Below are 17,359 nucleotides of genomic sequence, written 5' to 3'. Positions count from 1 at the left end.
GCAGAGTTCAGAGAGAGATCGAGGGACAAGGCCAGGTCAATAGGTATTTCAGGAACAGGAGAGATACAGATCAGGCTCTAGGACGACTAGCTGTTGATTAGGCAGCACTGGACACAAGAACACACCGGCTTAAATGGGGCTCTTGGCGCCAAACGACGTGCACGCGCGCGCCCCGGCACACACAGGCACGCGCGCCCGCCAACGCCCGCGCGCCCCCGCACACCGGCGCGCACAACGGTACGATCCTGAACACACGCGCCGGTGCCGCGAGGAACACGCACGGCGAGGTCCGCGGGAACGCGCGCGCCAGCCAACGCGCGCCGACGCGCCCAGACGCACACCACCGCGGACGCTCCGCCTGCCGAGGTAAGCTCCCTGACAGTCAGCGTGATTTCAGGTGACTTCATACACAAATGTCTATTGAAGTCGCACCTGAAATCGGCAAAAGTAGTGCAGGAACTACTTTAGCAAATTGATGCGGTGCCACAAAAAAAATGTTGCATCGATTGGAACAGTGCCATTGCCACTAGTCATGCGATTTGATCTCTCAAATTGCATGACCAATCGCTCCAATGTAAACCTAGGCTTCTGCACAACTGCAAGTGTATATATGTGTATATATGTGTATATATGTGTATATATGTGTATATATATATAGATTCCACCTTTATCATTAACAGCTGTGGAGAATTGCAGGTAATGAATTCAGCTGGTGGATAGGCAGTGTTTGAATGTGTCAGCTCTGGTTCACATTGGTGTGATTTGACATGTCAAATCTGTGGCAATTGCACTGTTCTAATTGGTGCGATTTGTATTGATATTGGTGCAGAAACCTGCACTGATGTCTCTGATGTTGCCCCCACAGTCGGGACTGACATGCAGGAATGAAATTGTGGGAGTTCAGCTGAACGCTTTCCTCCTGCTGTCAGTGTGAACCAGGGCTCAAACTGGGCCTGTTGCCTTTGTAATTCACCACCTGCTAACCCAGGGACACCATTTCTTATCAAACTCCCTTAAGTTTACCTTCAAATATATGTAGAAGTACAGATTTGCATATCTGAAAATAAAAAATACTAATCATGGTTGAGATCAAATATTCGCAGCTGCAATCAAAAGCGTGGTTTCACCTTCTGACCTGGAAATTAGTCATTGTATGCACCCGGAGGTTCCTGTGCTGGTCAGAATCTCCATCTAGGTGGACATGGCGAGGTCTCTTTAGCAGAGAGGAGGTGCTGCTCATTGGCTGGGTAAGTGTAGGATATGTACTTGTACTTAATCAATGCGGGGGTGGATGTCATAGTTAGATTTGGTGTGGGTGGGTTCATTGATTTGTTTGGCATCACCACACATTTGCTTCCATCCCATGTGCACACATCACTTCCTGCATTTGTTCTGCTGATGTAAATCAGTAAGGACTATGCAAGTATAAATGAGAGCTCCTTTTATTAAAATATATATGACTTGATTCACAGCTGGGCGAATTTTCCAGCAAATTTGGACCTCTGAGTTGCATGACAAGTTGTACCCCATGATTCTCAATGATAACCATTCATATCTGTGCTACTTTAAGTCGCACCAACTTCAAAGTAGTCCCGGTACTACTTTGGTGTGACTTGAGGTATATCGGGTACAATATTACACAGGCATTCCCAGAAGTTGGGGCCAAGTTGCAGCGGCAAAGTGGCATCAAAATAGTGTGACTTTCAGGTCGCAGCAGTGTGAATGAGATTCAAGGATAACACCTTTGAATTTGGCCCTATTGTCACTTGTGCATCCTGAAGGTGTAGCAAAATCGTCCCTGCACTACCTTGGTTTGACTTTGATGCAATTTGAGGTCCATACACCACAAGATTACACAGACATTGCTTCAAGTCATGACAAAGCTGTGCAATTTTAAGGTCGCACAAGTGCAAATGGGGCCTTATTCAAAGGTGTTATCAATTAATCGCATTAGGTTACTTTCACACTTGGGTGACTTTTCATGGAGCTTTGGACCTCAGAGTCACATGAAAAGTTGTCCCCCTTGATTTCCATGCATATTTATTAGAGCTGCACGATTAATCGTCATCGTGATTTTTTTTCCCTTTACGATCTTGAAAAAAGCATTTCACGATTCTTGCTATGCAAAGAACTCTCTCTGCTCTTCTGAAGCCACAGCTGAAAAAACAGGAAGTCTGCCAAGAATTAGAACATTCTTTATCAGTGAACTTAACTAGAAACCTTGTAACAATTTGTCAATTAAATAGAATTCTGTGTAAGTGAGGAAAGTTTAACCACTTAAACACTAAACATTTTTCTGACATTTGTTGGTTTCAGTTTAAAATCTTTTTTTTTTGCTAGAAAATTACTTAAAACCCCCCAACATTATATATATTTTTTTAGTCGAGACCCTAGAGAATAAAATGGTGGTTGTTACAATAATTTATGTCACACTGTATTTGCGCCTTTCAAATGCAATTTATTTTTGAAAAAAATTACTTTAATGAATTAAAAAAAAAAAAAGAAAAGTTAGCCCAATTTCTTGTGGGATAATGTGAAAGATTTTACGTCACGAGAATCGTGATCTTTTTATTCTAAGCAAAAAAATTGTGATTCTCATTTTGGCCAGAACCGTGCAGCTCTAATATCTATGCAACTTCACCCATGTTCACATAGGTCTGAATTGACATGTCAAATTGTAGGCCAAATCGGCGCCTATTGATGGCAATGGAACTGTCCGAATTGGTGCGACGCCACAACGATTCCCAGTAGTAGTTCCTGCACTACTTTGGGAGACTTCAGGGGGCGATTTCTTACCTCCCAACTTTTTGAGATGGGTATAAGGGACACCTATTAGCAAAAGTAGGTAGGCATAGGACACCTTCTTAAAGGAGAACAGTTGGGACCTATGTGATTTCACTAGACATCTGTGCAGGAAAGTGCACTGATGTCTCTGAAATCGCTGACAAAGTCGGGCTGAGTCACACTTGTGCAACTTTGGACATCAGAGTCGTATGACAAGTCATACCCCATGATTTTCAATGTGTACCATTCATATCTGTGTGACTTCCAGTAACACTGACTTCAACGTAGTCCCTGTACTACTTTGGTCTGACTTTGATGCGAGTTGAGGTCCATAGACCTCAAGTTTACGCAGGCATTCCCTGGAATTGCGGCAAAATTGCTGATGCAAAATCGTGGGAAAGTTGCGTGTCTTTCCCTGTGACTCCTGCGTCCATAGACCTCAAGATTACACAGGCATTGCTTAAAGTCGCATTAAAATCTCGCAATTTTCAGGTCGCACAAGTGTGAAAGGTGCCTAAGTCACTGTGCTGAGTACTATTTTATACCTAGAATATAAAGTAGTCCCACCATCAAACACTAGTAAACATATGTTCTCAATATAATTGTGCTCAAATGGCTGAAAATCACACAGATGGTATCACCTACGGAAAGCTTGCATTGTACTCAGCAGCATATGCTGAAAAGAGGCAAATGCCTATTAGCCAATGCCACATCGGCATGAGCATGGTTGTTACTATAATATTAATGCCTGAAATGCAAAACATTATTGTATTGAATCAAACATTAGTAAATGTATTTTCTCTACAGGTAAGTGCTCAGCTCTGTAGCATAGTGGTATACCCTGCTGCCCCCAAAAGTTCAAGCCATGAATTCAAATCCCACTGACAGCATCATCTCCTGGAAGTGTGCATTGTACTCAGAAGCATAATTAGCCAAAGCACATCAGCTTGCTTTATTCCATATTTTAACTCTTCAAATGCATGCAATGGTATGTACTTATTCAATAATATTATGGTATGGAATTCCAAAATTCAAGGAAAAAATGTTGTAGGGTCCCCCCAGTACATACCAGGCCCTTCGGTATGGACTTTAAGGGGAACCCCACACCAAAATGTAAAATAAATTTGATGTGGGGCCCCCCAAAATCCATACCAGACCCTTATCCGAGCATGCAGCCTGGAGGTCAGGATAGAGGGGGACGAGTGAGCACCCTCCCCTTCTGAACCTTACCAGGCCACATGCCCCGAAGCACCTTTTCCCCATGTTGATGGGGACAAGGGCTTCTTCCCGACAACCCTGGTCGGTGGTTGTCGGTCTGCAGGCAGGGGGTTATCAGAATCTGGAAGCCCCCTTTAAAAAGGGGGCTCCCAGATCCTGCCCCCTATGTGAATAGGTATGGGGTACATTTTACCCCTACCCATTCACCAAAAAAAGCAGTGAAATGTAAAAAAATCAATAGCCGGTTTTTGACAAGTCCTTTATTGTAAAATAGCTCCGAGCTGTCTTCTTCCCTGAGCCATCTTCTCCAGACGCTGTCTCTCCCTCCTCCATCTTCTCCCCGAGCTGTATTCTCCCAGAGCCGTCTCTCCTGCCGCCGCCATCTTCTCCATCTGCTGTGTTCTTCCGCACCGCTGGTTACCCGCTAATAAAAAAAAGCTGCTCTTCTTCCATGGTGGTCTTCCTCCACTGTGTTGTCACCTGCTATGTGGCGTCTCTTACATAGCCATGGAGCGGACTCTCCGGGTGACATTATCGGATGGCCACAGAAGACCGCCACAAGAAGAGCGGCTTTTTTTTTATTAGTGGGTAACCGGCTGCGCTGAAGAACACATCAGCGGGAGAAGATGGTGGCAGCAGGAGAGACAGCTCGGGGAGAAGAAACATCAAACACTAGTGAATGTATTTTCTATGTATTTTCTATGTATTTTCTATGTATGACTGTGCTACACCCAATAGGCTAGCGGTCAGCACTTCTACCTTGAAGAACTCATGGGTTCAAATCCCACAGAGAAATACTAAAAGATTGAATTGGTGAAAAAAAAGCAAATGACTATTAGCCAAAGCAGCATATGCTGAAAATAGGTGAATGCCAATTAACCAATGCACTTTAAATTTGGCTGATTCTATTATATTAACTCTTCAAATGCATGCAATGATAGGTAAGTATTCAATACTATTATGGTGTGAAATTCCAAACACCACACACTAACTAATGGGCAGATTACATTTTTTTGTTTGTTCATTTTAATTCGCTTGTGCACTGAAAAAATAAAAACAGCTGGGGGGTGGTAGGTTGGCTGGTATTTGAACTTGTACCGTGAGTGCTGTGGAGACATCTGAGCAGACCACTAAGCCATTGTGCTAAGTATGAGACCTGCATAATAGTGTAGTATGATTAAAGAATGAATATAAATAATTACCGCTTTATAGTCACCTAAATTAAAAATAAAAAACAACATACAACAAATAGGTAACCTAAATGTTTAATACATGTAACTTTACAGAATAGCAGACATTACTATGTAATAATCATTCAGAACTGCATTAGTTAGCAAAAGAAGGAAAAAACTAGGAATACTAATTGCAACATACATCAATAGATGCACACGAGGTAGAGCACATCTCACATAAAAATGTTTCTTTCACATACATGGATCATGGTTACAGTGCAGTACTATATAACAACTTGGTAGGAATTGGCATTTGCATATGCGCGGAAGCGCTAATTAGCGCCAGCTTAGAATTTACTAACATGTGTTTCTCACTAATAGCGCTAATTTTTCATTCGCACATTCGCCTGTTGAAATTTTATTTGGCTAAAATGGGAGCTATTATTTGCCATAGTGCCCAGTACTTCCTGGCGCTATAGTAAATGAACCCCCATAGACTTTAACGGTGTTTGCGTGCTCGAACAAACTTTTTTCCTGTTCACATGTTCTGGTGCGAACCAAACAGGGGGGGGGGGTCGGCTCATCCCTACCTAGCAGTAAAAAGGGTCGCTGGTTCGTATTCTCAACCACACCACAAGACTACCTGCCTGGAGTTTGCATGTTCTCCCTGTGTCTGCGTGGGTTTCCTCCGGGTACTCCAGTTTCCTCCCACACTCCAAAGACATGCTGGTTGGTTAATTGGCTTCTGTCTAAATTGGCCCTAGTATATGAATGTGAGTTAGGGACCTTAGATTGTAAGCTCCTTGAGGGTAGGGGCCGATGTGAGTGTATAATGTATATGTAAAGCACTGTGTAAATTGACGGCACTATAGAAGTACCTTAAATAAAAATAAATAAGTCTTCACTAATATTATGGTGTGAATCTCCAAAACACCATACACTAGCTAACAAGCAGTTTACATTTGATAAACTTTATTGTATGGTATATAAACCATCAAACACTAGTAAAAGTATTTTGTATATATAATTGTGCTCAGCCCAATAGGCTAGCAGTTAGCACCTCTGCCTTCAAAAATTCAGGTATTGAAAGACTCATGGGTTCAAATCCCACAGAAGAATCCTAAAAGATTACTATTGGTGGAGAAAAGGAGAATGCCAATTAGCCAAAGCAGCATACAGTGAATGCCAAGTAGCCAATACACTTTAATGTGGTTGATATTATTGTATTAACTCTTCAAATGCTTGCAATGGTATGTAAGTATTCACTAATATTATGGTGTGAATCTCCAAACACCACACACTAGCTAACAAGCAGTTTACATTTGATAAACTTTATTGTATAGTATATAACACATCAAACACTAGTAAAAGTATTTTGTATATATAATTGTGCTCAGCCCAATAGGCTAGCAGTTAGCACCTCTACCTTCAAACATTCAGGTATTGAAAGACTCATGGGTTCAAATCCCACAGAAAAATCCTAAAAGATTGCATTGGTGGGAAAAAGGAGAATGCCAATTAGCCAAAGCAACACAAATATATATACTGAAAATAGGTGATTACAAAGTAGCCAATGCACTTTAATGTGAAAGTTTTTATTGTATTAACTCTTTAAATGCATGCAATGGTATGTAAGTATTCAATTATAATATGATGTGACATTCCAAACACCACACACTAGCTAAAGGGCAGTTTACATTTATTTGTTTGTTTATTTTAATTCACTTGTGCACTGAAAAAATAAACACAGCTGGTGGGTTGGCTGTTGTTTGAACTCATACTATGAGTGGTGTGAAGATATCCAAGCAGACCACTAAGCCATTGTGCTAAGTACAAGACCTGCATAATAGTGTAGTATTATTAAAGAATGAACATAAATAATTACTGCTTTATAGTCAACTAAATTAATAAATAATAAATCAAAAACGTGAAAAAAAAACATACAACAAATAGGTAACCTAAATGATTAATACATGTAACTTTACAGAATAGCAGACATTACTATGTAATAATCATTCAGAACTGCATTTCTTAGCAAAAGAAGGAAAAAAAACTAGGAATACTAATTGCAATATAAATCAATAGATGCACGGGAACTAGAGCACATCTCTGATAAAAATGTTTCTTTCACATACATGGATCATGGCTACAGTACAGTGCTATATAACAACTTGATAAGAATTGGCATTTGTATATACGCGGAAGCGCTAATTAGCGGCAATTTAGAATTTACAAACGTTTGTTCCCTGCATATGGCGCTAATTTTCATGCGCAAATTCGCCGTTTTGTTTCCATTTGGCTAAAATGGGCTCTATTATTTGCCATAGTGCTCAGTACTTTCTGGAGTTATAGTAAATGACCCCCTATGTGTGTATATGGACACAAACAGCACAGCTTGGGCGCAACCCTGCAGGTGTGCCCCTATAGCAAGTGGCTTGCTATGGGGGCACACAGAGAAGAGGAGAAAAGGAGGAGCCTGGAGCACTGGCAAGGCTGCTCTGAGCAAAACCATTGCACAAAGCAGGTAAATATGACATGTTAGTTATTTTATTAAAAAAGAATTCTAGACTTTACAATAATTTTAAGCTTTTCATTGATCATAGAGCCTATTAATTCAATGCTTCATGTGAGACAAAGGGAAGGTTGCAATAGTTTATTTCATAGCAAGGTATATAAAGGTATATTTGTATATATTTATATTTGATGTTTCTAGTATATAATACTTTGATTCATTATTCTCATATTGCATTGGACGTATCACTATTATTCTGTTCTATGTGGTTTTAGCACAATATATATGATTGGATTTTTTTAGGTTTTTTCAGATTAGTATATATGTTTTTTATACATTTGGTATTTATTCATACACTTTAGCGCAGCATATTTTTTATTTTTCACATTGGTGCACGGTATATGAGACGTGATCTACGCAGGCAGCTAGGGTGGCTACATTCTCCAGGCATTAGATCATTGTGGCTCGCAGGATTTCTTTCTAATTTTAGGAATATAAAGGTACCAAGCTTTCCTTTGTAGATAATCAGGATATTGTCCCTCCTGCTTGTTAGGCTATAATGGAGTGGAGTGTACAGGATTAATTAATCATGTCTACAAAATAAGCATCCTCCCTAGGCAAAGTCTTTTTAAAATATGCTGATTTTGAAATGTCTATGTTGTCGTATGTCCTTAAGAAGAAAAGCAATTTGTTTTCAATCAGCATCTTAATGTTATATATTTGTTACATATATCCTCAAAAAACTACACACATCTAATATTCTAACCTCAAAGTATACACAGCTACAGCTGAGCTTTGGAATCTGCCCATAAACCACTTTTGAATAATGTACTGTATATACAAAAACACCACCCTTATGGCACTAGAGAGTAGCAAAGCAGGTAAGTGAAAATACATAAAGAAAATTATATGTCGCTAAAAAAAAACTTTATTAGACAATACCCATCATTATATACTTCTCAGTACACTCACTGATGAAGGTAAGTAGTTTTACAGCATTTCTCAGTATACTATTTGGTAAAGGAGCACAGAATCAGGATAAACATATCACAGTGCCTTGAAAAAATATTCATATCCCTTGAAATTTTCAACATGTTGTCATGTTACAACCAAAAATATAATTGATTTTATGTGATAGACCAACACAAAGTGGCACATAATTGTGAAGTGGAAGGAAAATTATAAATGGTTTTCAAATTTGTTTACACATAATAATACATTTATATTCAGCCCCCTTGAGTCAATACTTTGTAGAACCATCTTTCACTGTAATTACAGCTGCAAGTCTTTTTGAGGATGTCTCTACCAGCTTTGCACATATAGAGTGAAGTTTTTGCCCATTCTTCTTTGCAAAATAGCTCAAGCCCTGTCAGATTGGATGGAGAGCATCTGTGAACAGCAATTTTCTTTTTAAAACTGATTCCAATATAAAGGGAACAAAATGTATGCGGTGAAAAAACTCAACAATATATCAGTTCTAAGGGCACATTATTTATGCATCATGTATAATGAATAGAAGACGCAGGACCTTCCAAGCATATTGGATCAAACAAAAGAGGAAACAATATTGGAACTATTACCAACATATACAAAACTGGTAGATAGAAAGTGTATAGAGAGGGAACCTTAAAATAAAAAAGAATCACATTATTTTAGTGTTTGAAGAAGAGGGAAGATAAAGAGAGGAAAGTAAGAAGAGTAAAGAGGGTGGAGAAAAGGGGCAGAGAAAAGTAGCAAGAAGAAGGGAGGTCGACTGCTATGGGCCAGCCCAAGGCCCTGGTCATGGTAGTCGTGAAGGATCTGGGGTTCCAGGAGAGACTCATCAAAGCCTGGGGGAAGAAAATGGTCCACCCATGGTTGCCAGATTTTGAGGTGTTTATGAATTTTATCTTGAATAGTTGGTTCAATTTTGCTATGGATCATAGCCTGGGTGACCCTATGTTTAGTTTCAATGGCGCAAAGAGAGGGGGACTTCCAGGCACGCACTATGGTTGGTTTAGCCGCTGTCATGAGTTACAATATGAGGCGGAACTGAGCTCTAGTATGGTCTACAGTGTTGTGATTCAGTAATGCAAGTGATGGGTCAGGATCAAGCATGATTTTTACCAGAGTGGAGGCCATTTGGAAAATTTCAGTCCAAAATCGCTGCACAATAGGGCACTCTTACCAAATGTAAGTGAGTACCTTCTTGATCACACTCACGGAAACACAAAGGGGAGTAACCAGGCAAAAATACGGTGATCCTTAGCGGGACCAAATACCAGCGCATGAGGACCTTATAATTTGTTTCAAAGGCTAAAATATTTTGAGAGGAGGATTTTGTGGTGGCCCAGATGGCATCCTAATCCTCCAATTCTACATCTATCTCAAGGTCTCTGGACCACTGCGCTGCATAGGATGGCAATTTAGACGAAGGTGACATGAGATGACTATATAGACGTGATATAATACCAGGGGTATGTGGATCGGAGTTACATATACCTTCATATAGGGACTGGTTAGTGAGAGAAGAGTGTGCAATCTGAATATAATCTGAAGATAATGAAAATATTACCTAAAAGGTCTCTGGACCATTGCGCTGCATAGGATGGCAATTTAGACGAAGGCGACCTGAGATGGCTATATAGACATGATATAATACCAGGGGCATGTGGATCGGAGTTACATATACCTTCATAAAGAGACTAGCTAGTGAGAGAAAAGTGTGCAATCTGAAGATAATCTGAAGATAATGAAAATATTACCTAAACGGAATCTGGACCTGTTCTCGTAATACTGCGAATGTTTTCAAGTCGCTATTTGTCACTAAGTCACATATATACGGGTCAAGCCCAGGTCTTGCCAAAGTCCAAATGAGGCTGGACTAGAGTAAGCTGGATACAAAGCTGAATGGTTTAGAAAAGAAAGGAGTGAACTGTGAGGGAACATGAGCTTAAATGAATAGCGGAGTTTGTCCCAAAGTGTAAGTGAATGTTGCATTGCTGGTTTGGTTATAGGCCCACAATCTGTATGTGTCATCCAAAGCATATTAGTTACCGATATATCGATCGCCTCAAGAGCAACCCATGGCGGTGTTTCAGATGTAGCATGAAAGAGTGTAATCTGGGCCAGTAGAGCGGGATGAAAGTATCTGAGAAAATTAGGGACCCCAAGCCTCCGTGTATTTTGTTCTGCAGTAATACTTCTCTAGGGACTGTAGGTTTAATAGTATCCCAAACGTATTTATATACACAACCCTGTAGAGCCTGAAAGAAATAAGAGGAAATTGAGACCAGGAGGACCCTAAAGAGGTACAATATTTTAGGGAGTAAGGTCAATTTAACTGCCATGATACAGCCTAACCAGGAGATTCAGTGTGGTTGCCAAGAGGCTAGTAGAGAGGATAGATGCGACAGCATCGGAAGATAATTTGCCCGATATAGGAGAGAGGGACAGCTTGTTAATTTGATTCCAAGATACAGTATTGAGGATGTAAACCACTGAAACTGGAAGGTTTCCTGAAGAAAAGAGAGCTCCCCTGAGGGCAGGGACACATTGAGGGCCTTGGATTTGGACGGATTGACCTCTAATCCAGAAACTGAAGCAAAAGTATTCAGTAGTTTAAATAAATTTGGGAGAGTAGTACATGGGGAGGTGACAAACAGTAAAGCGTCATCAGCAAATAAACACAACTTATGGTGAGTCGAGGCAATTTCTAGACCCTTAATGTCTGGGTTAGTTCTAACCAAGAGCACAAGGGGTTTTATTGCAAGGGCAAAAAGTAAGGGGGATAGTGAGCAGCCCTGTCTAGTACCACACATAATAGGGAACCATTCTGATCTAAATCCTGAGTACTTTATTTTGAGTACTATGCCTGTGGGTGGTCATATAAAGAAGCAATCCATCCCAGAAAGTTGGTGCCAAAGCCCCATCTCTGGAGGATGAAATGTAGGTATGACCATGAGACAATATCGAAAGCTTTTCTGATGTCAAGCGAGAGAAGATGCAGTGGTATTTTGTGAGTTCTAACCAAATGCTAAAGCAAAATCACTCATTTGATGTTATCGCTGGCTTGGCGTCTTGGGATGAAACCCACTTTGTCCCTGTGAACTAAGCCTCCTATAATCAGATTGAGTCTAAAGGCTAGAATTTTAGCTAGGATTTTTATATCTAAGTTGAACAGGGAAAATGGTCTGTAATTCGTCCATACTGTATGGTCTGTATTAGGTTTCAGTATCATGTATATTATAGCCGTCAATGTGTCCCTGCCAAAGGAACACTGCTTCAGCAAGGCATTAAAAGCATTAGATAACAGGGGGGCTAACATGTCCGGAATTTTTTTTAAATATGCAGCCAATATGCAGCCAAGAAGCCGTCAGGGCCTGGGCGCTTATTTGGTTTAAGGGCCTTGAGTGCCAGCAAGACCTCCGTGACCGAGACAGGGCGCTCCATTGACTCTCAATTGGCCTTGGACATCGTTGGCATGTGCAGATCCTGGAATAGAGAGTTAGCCTGATCAGAGGAGAAATTAGACTTAGCTTCATATAACTGTGACAGCCTTTCTAAATCCATCCAAGCAACCTTGACAGGGTTGCTTGTATGGTGATCCTTAGCTAGTTTGAGATTAATCAGTTTTCGAACCTGGTACCGCCGATGGAGGCGAAGAGCCAAAAAGATATCCAGCTTATTAGCTGTGATATAGATTTTGTGGTTGGACCTATTTGTAGCCTTGTCAGCTGCCCCAGCCAAAAGCAGGTCCAGCTCAGTTTTAGTTTTCTCTAAGCAGGTCCTATTCAATTCGGTGGGTGAAGATTGGAATTGAAGAAATAGCCGGTGATATTTTGTTTCTAAATGCTGTAATTTAAGTTTTTTTGTCCCGGTTAAGATGGAAAGAGACAGAGATGCAGGTACCTCATATTACTGGTTTGTGAGCTTCCCACAGGAGAACCGGGGAGATGTCTGGAGATTCGGAGAAGCATTATGCAGGAGGTATTCTTTGAGGGCTTGCTGTATTTAATATAGCAGTAGGATTTTTTTGACTAGGTGCATATCATTCATACACCAGGTCCGATCTCTTCTTAATCTAATAGGATTGGTGAGGACATATGTGGTCCATTCTGGAAAAAGATTTGTGTGGGTAGAAATAAAAAGTATAATTTTTTTTTTCAGGGGGTTACATCCCCTCCAAGTGTCTAGAAGGGATGCCTGCTGGAGCTGTTTCCGCAAAAGTAGAGAGGGTGAATACGACTCTGGGGCGTAAGGAGATTCATCCAGATGTGGATAGAGTACAAGATTAGAGTCGCCATAGAAGATTAGCATGCATTTACAATGAGACTTCACTACCTAAAGTAAATGGGAGAAAAAGGGATTAGGGATATCATTAGGGGCGTAATAAGAAACTAGGGATGAGGCGAACACCCCCCGGTTCGGTTCGCAGCAGAACATGCGAACATGCAAAAAGTTTGTGCGAACACCGTTAAAGTCTATGGGACACGAATGTGAAAAATCAAAAGTGCTAATTTTAACCACTTGCAGACCACCTAATGTAGATATACTGCGGCAGAATGGCACGGGCAGGCAAAATCACTTACCTGGTACGTGATCTGCTTCCCGCGGGCGGTCAGCTTCGTTGGGGGAGCAATCCAGGCTGAGGGGGAGACCATTCATTCGTGGCCACCCCCTCACGATCGCTCCCAACGAATGAGAATCTTCCTCTGCTGCTGTAATGTAAACAGCGGCAGAGGAAGTGATGTCATCTCTCCTCGGGTCGGTATTTTCCGTTCCGGCGCCGAGGAGAGAAGATATCTGAGTAAGTGCACAACAGAACATATACAGTAAAACACACTAGGCACACATTTCACCCCCCATCACCCCCCGATCACCCCCTGATCACCCCCCCATCACAGTGACACCAATAGCAGTTTTTTTTTTTGATTACTGCATTGGTGTCAGTTTGTGACAGTTATAAGTGATAGGGCAGTTAGTGTTAGCCCCCTTTAGGTCTAGCGTACCCCCCTAACCCCCCTGATAAAGTTTAAACCCCTTGATCACCCCCCCGTCGCCAGTATCACTAAGCGATCCTTTTTCTGATCGCTGTATTAGTGTCACTGGTGACGCTAGTTAGGGAGGTAAATATATAGGTTCGCCGTCAGCATTTGATAGCGTCAGGGACCCCCATATACTACCTAATAAAGGTTTTAACCCCTTGATTGCCCCCTAGTTAACCCTTTCACCAGTGATCACCGTATAACTGTTACGGGTGACACTGGTTAGTTAGTTTATTTTTTATAGTGTCAGGGCACCCACCGTTTATTACCTAATAAAGGTTTAACCCCCTCGCCCGGCGGTGATATAAGTTAAGTTTTAGGGTCAGATAAGGTCTGCGTCGCCCCAGGCAGCGACAGGTTAGCGCCAGTAGCGCTAACACCCATGCACGCAGCATACGCCTCCCTTAGTGGTATAGTATCTGAACGGATCAATATCTGATCCGATCAGATCTATACTAGCGTCCCCAGCAGTTTAGGGTTCCCAAAAACGCAGTGTTAGCAGGATCAGCCCAGATACCTGCTAGCACCTGCGTTTTGCCCCTCCGCCCGGCCCAGCCCAGCCCACCCAAGTGCAGTATTGATCAATCACTGTCACTTACAAAACACTAAACACATAACTGCAGCATTCGCAGAGTCAGGCCTGATCCCTGTGATCGCTAACAGTTTTTTTGGTAGCGCTTTGGTGAACTGGCAAACACCAGCGGCCTAGTACACCCCCGTCATAGTCAAACCAGCACTGCAGTAACACTTGGTGCCATGGCGAGTCCCATAAGTGCAGTTCAAGCTGGTGAGGTGGCAAGCACAAGTAGTGTCCCGTTGCCACCAAGAAGAAGACAAACACAGGCCCGTCGTGCCCATAATGCCCTTCCTGCTGCATTCGCCAATCCTAATTGGGAACCCACCACTTCTGCAGCTCCCGTACTTGCCCCATTCACATCCCCAACCAAATGCAGTCAGCTGCATGAGAGGCATTTTCTTTATGTCCTCCCGAGTACCCCTACCCAATGAACCCCCCCAAAAAAGATGTTGTGTCTGCAGCAAGCGAGGATATAGGCGTGACACCCGCTATTATTGTCCCTCCTGTCCTGACAATCCTGGTCTTTGCATTGGTGAATGTTTTGAACGCTACCATACACTAGTTGAGTATTAGCGTAGGGTACAGCACTGCACAGACTAGGACACACTTTCACAGGGTCTTCCAAGATGCCATCGCATTTTGAGAGACCCGAACCTGTAACTGGTTACAGTTATAAAAGTTACAGTTACAAAAAAAAGTTTAAAAAAAAAAAACACAAAAAAATATATAAAATAAAAAAAAACAAAAACAGTTGTCATTTTATTGTTCTCTCTCTCTCTATTCTCTCTCTATTGTTCTGCTCTTTTTTTACTGTATTCTATTCTGCAATGTTTTATTGTTATTATGTTTTACCGTGTTTGCTTTTCAGGTATGCAATTTTTTATACTTTACTGTTTACTGTGTTTTATTGTTAACCATTTTTTTGTTTTCAGGTACGCCATTCAGCTGCAGTGCGGATTTATTTATCTTGACAGCAACAGCGTTTGCTCCCACGATACATAAAGCCATGACTCCAGTGCTGTCGGAGGTGATATATGCCGAAGTATAGTGGCGGAGGAGCGATTTGCTCCTAACTTTTGGGGCAGATGCCCCCATGCTTCGGCATATATAAATGGTGCATGTATGCCCATCATTAGACGTGGGTGGATGAAGGGAGGTATTCTAATGGTGGGCATACCCACCAATCAATCTCTTTTTTTCACTCAGCCCACAGGCTGCATGAAAAAAAAAGATTACAATATATGCCCAACAAGGACCAGCAACGTACTGGTATGTTGCTGGACTTTGAGTGGTTATACCAAAATGATGCCTGCAGGTTTAGGTATCATCTTGGTATCATTCTTTTCAGCCAGCGGTCAGCTTTCATGTAAAAGCAATCCTAGTGGCTAATTAGCCTCTAGACTGCTTTTACAAGCAGTGGGAGGGAATGTCCCCCCCTCCCACCGTCTTCCATGTTTTTCTCTGGCTCTCCTGTCCCAACAGGGAACCTCAGAATGCAGCCAGTGATTCGGCCAGCTGACCATAGAGCTGATCAGAGACCAGAATGGCTCCAATCATCTCTATGGCCTAAGAAACCGGAAGCTACGAGCATTTCATGACTTTGATTTCACCGGATGTAAACAGCGTCATTGGGAAATTGGGAAAGCATTTTATCACACTGATCTTGGTGTGGTCAGATGTGTGGTCAAAAAGAGTACCTGTCACTACCTATTGCTATCATAGGGGATATTTACATTCCCTGACATAACAATAAAAATGATAAAAAAATAAAAGGAACAGTTTAAAAATAAGATAAAAAAGCAAAAAAATAATAATAATAAAAAAGCACCCCTGTCCCCCCCTGCTCTTGCGCAAAGGCGAACGCAAGCGTTGGTCTGGCGTCAAATGTGAACAGCAATTGCCCCATGCATGTCAGGTATCACCGCGAAGGTCAGATCGAGGGCAGTAATTTTAGCAGTAGACCTCCTCTGTAAATCTAAAGTGGTAACCTGTAAAGCTTTTAAAAATGTATGTAGTTTGTCGCCACTGCACGTTTGTGCGCAATTTTAAAGCATGTCATGTTTGGTATCCATGTACTCAGCCTAAGATCATCTTTTTTATTCCATCAAACATTTGGGCAATATAGTGTGTTTTAGTGCATTAAAATAAAAAAAATGTGTTTTTTCCCCCCCAAAAATACGTTTGAAAAATCGCTGCACAAATACTGTGTGAAAAAAAAATGAAACACCCACCATTTTAATCTGTAGGGCCTTTGCTTTAAAAAAAATATATAATGTTTGGGGGTTCAAAGTAATTTTCTTGCAAAAAAAAAAATTTTTTTCATGTAAACAAATAGTGTCAGAAAGGGCTTTGTCTTCAAGTGGTTAGAAGAGTGGGTGATGTGTGACATAAGCTTCTAAATGTTGTGCATAAAATGCCAGGACAGTTCAAAACCCCCCAAATGACACCATTTTGGAAAGTAGACACCCCAAGCTATTTGCTGAGAGGCATGTCGAGTTCATGGAATATTTTATATTGTGACACAAGTTGCTGGAAAAAGACATATATTTTTTTTTTTTTTGCGCAAAGTTACTAAATGATATATTGCTCAAACAGGCCATGGGAATATGTGAAATTACACCCCAAAATACATTCTGTTGCTTCTCCTGAGTACGGGGATACCACATGTGTGAGACTTTTTGGGAGCCTAGCCGCACACGGGACCTCAAAACCAAGCACCGTCTTCAGGGTTTCTAAGGGTGTAAATTTTTTATTTCACTCCTCACTGCCTATCACAGTTTCGGAGGCCATGGAATGCCCAGATGGCACAACCCCCCCCCCCCCAAATGACCCCATTTTGGAAAGTAGACACCCTAAGCTATTTGCTGAGAGGTATGGTGAGTATTTTGCAGACCTCGCTTTTTGTCACAAAGTTTTGAAAATTGAAAAAAAAAAATTGTTTTTTGGGGCCCCGTTCGCAGCTAGGCTCCCAAAAAGTCCCACACATGTGGTATCCCCATATTCAGGAGCAGCAGCAGAATGTATTTTGGGGTATAATTCCACATATGCCCATGGCATGTTTGAGAAATAT

This window comes from Aquarana catesbeiana, linkage group LG03, assembly GCF_042186555.1.
Source record: "Aquarana catesbeiana isolate 2022-GZ linkage group LG03, ASM4218655v1, whole genome shotgun sequence".
Classification (NCBI taxonomy): Eukaryota; Metazoa; Chordata; class Amphibia; order Anura; family Ranidae; genus Aquarana; species Aquarana catesbeiana.
Note: the sequence above shows the minus strand (reverse complement) of the source record.